A 2,727-nucleotide genomic window follows, 5' to 3' on the forward strand; every position below is an offset into this window, starting at 1 on the left:
CTCTCCATTAAATGGTCACGTCATTCTTCGCACTATCGCTGTTATCATTCCCGGACTATCTGACCACTCAATTTAATTATCCACGTTTCAGTTGAAGGCCATGTGCCAGCCCTGCCGCGAATGAAATAAAAAAAAAAACGACAATGCTGTACGATAAAGGCGATTACTGTAGCATGAATGCCAACCTTATAACTTTTTATGAAGAATTTTTGCCGAACTTTTTTGATCGTTCAGTTGGCAGTAACTGGTTACTTTTTAAGAATAAAATGCTGACTCTGATACAAAAATGCGCTCCTGCTATTTCTGTCACTGAACTACCAGCTGACCTTTCGTTTAATAATTCGCGCAAACGCCTCAAGAACAAAAAGAAACGCCAATATAAAACAGCAAAGCTCCAAAATAGTGCTAGTGCTTGGTATATGTATCACCAATCTGAGAAACTTTACCTCTCGTTTTCGGCTAAAGCTAAACGATCTTTCTATAACACGTCCTTGCCTAGTATTCTACAGAATAAGCCTAAACATTTCTGGAAAATAATTAACCCGACGCATTCAAAACCGGTCAGCTTGCGTGAGGAACGCAACTGTGCTGTTCCAGCTTTTGATGTAGCCCAGAAATTAAACTTTGCCTTTGGCTCGGGGTTCACCAAAGAACCCGATACAGTATTACCCAATTTTCTTCTTTACACTCACCCCGTCATGCCCGGAATTACCTTTGAAGCTAATGGCATAATGAAACTGATTGAATAACTGAAACTCACTTCATCATGGGGCGTTGACTGCATCAATTCAAAAATATTTAAAAAATACTAAACACATATCTAGTGCAATACTTTCGCTCATTTTCCAGATATCACTATCATCTGGAGTGGTCCCAGAGGACTGAAAGGTGGGAAAGATTACTCCAGTACCAAAAAAAAGGTAACCCATCAGCTCAGAGTAGTTGCTGTCCAATCTCACTCACCAGCATACCATGTAAATTAATATAACACGTTATTTATTACCACGTAACCAAATTCCTAATGTCCCAACACTTTTCCCACCCCAATCAACATGGCTTCCTAAAAGGACTCTCGTGCGACATTCAGTTTGCCTTATTTATTACCGACGTCAGTACCAGCGTCGATAAAAATGTTCCTGTAGATTCCCTATTTCTTGATTTTGAGAAAGCATTTGACAAAGTTCCACATAACAGATTATTTCTGAAGCTATCTTGTCTAAACCTTGATCACGTTGTATTGACTTGTTTACAAAATTTCTTAACTAACCATAAGTAATTTGTATTCGCTAATTCGCACTCATCTAGTTTATCTCCCGTTCTCGCAGGAGTGCTTCAAGGAACAGTTTTTGGGCCCTTACTATTTGTAGTTCACATTATTGACTTGCCAACTAATATTCAATCTAACATACGTCTATTTGCTGATGATTGCGTCTTATATTGTCCCATTTACACTTGTAACGACAATTCAACTCTCCAGTGTGACCTTAGTATTATTAAGAATTGGTGTGATACATGGCTAATGACTCTTGATGTCTCCAAAACCTCATTAGTGTCTTTCCACCGCGCAACAACATACGTCCCGCATCGCTACATAATTGGCAGTTCTAACGTTTCATCTGTTCAACTCTACAAATATCTGGTTGTTTCCTTAACCCAGGATCTGACTTGGTCATCTCACATTTCGAACGTGACCAACGATGCTAATTGCGTTCTGAGGTATCTGCGCAGTAATTTACGTTTTTGTTCTTCACCTGGCAAATTTCTCGCATATCAAACATTGGTCCGACCTAAACTTGAGCACGCATGTGCGATCTGGGATCCCTACTCCTCTAACTTATCTAATACACTTGAATCCGTGCAAAACCGTGCGGCAAGGTTTATTTATTGGGCCTATTCCGACCACACAAGCGTCACTAAACTAAAAAGCCAAGATAGTTTTCCTCTGCTCGTAACAAGGCATAAAGTTAAGCGGCTTTGCTTGTTTTATAAGTTTTATCATTTACGCATTGCTACGACAGTCATTAAAGAAGTTCATCGTCAGTCTGTCCGCATCAACCACCCATTGGCTGTTTACCCAGAAAAGACCCTCACCTCTGTTCATCAGCATTCTTTTTTTGTCGAAACAGCAAAAGACTGGAATGATCTGCCAAACGATGCCATTGTCATCTCTAACCCCATTCGTTTTCACGAAGCAATCGAAGACATTATGTACTAAAACTCTTTATTCGCCACCAATGACATTGCTCACAACAAACGCCCACCCCTCATGTAAAACCCCTGCAGCGGTCTTTGAGATATAATAAATAAATAAAATAATTAAATAAATATTGATTATAGTTTCGGACATGATGTTATACTGAATCACTAAGGCGACTAAATTTCATTTAGACGTTGCTTCAAAGATGTATAACGAAGTTCAAAACGTAGATTGACAATGTTTTTGTTGTTGTTGCACGGGGATAGAAATATCACGCTGACAGGCATGTCATAAAGAGCCCATAGCAACTTTGCGTGATGGATTGTTTACACCAGTGGGGGTTAAGCGAAAATTATACTTTAAAAAGTGGTCTTCACAGCCAAAAGCCTATTTTCGTCCCTTAGCAAGCTAATAGGAGCGGTAGTAAAACGCAGTGGTTGTTGCTTTATTGTCGGCAGATATAATTTTTTTGTGAAGGTGAGAGGAGAACGAAATATGCAGAAAAAGCACTGGTTGTAAGGATTGTTATA

Source organism: Rhipicephalus microplus, unplaced genomic scaffold, assembly GCF_043290135.1.
Source record: "Rhipicephalus microplus isolate Deutch F79 unplaced genomic scaffold, USDA_Rmic scaffold_15, whole genome shotgun sequence".
Lineage (NCBI taxonomy): Eukaryota > Metazoa > Arthropoda > Arachnida > Ixodida > Ixodidae > Rhipicephalus > Rhipicephalus microplus.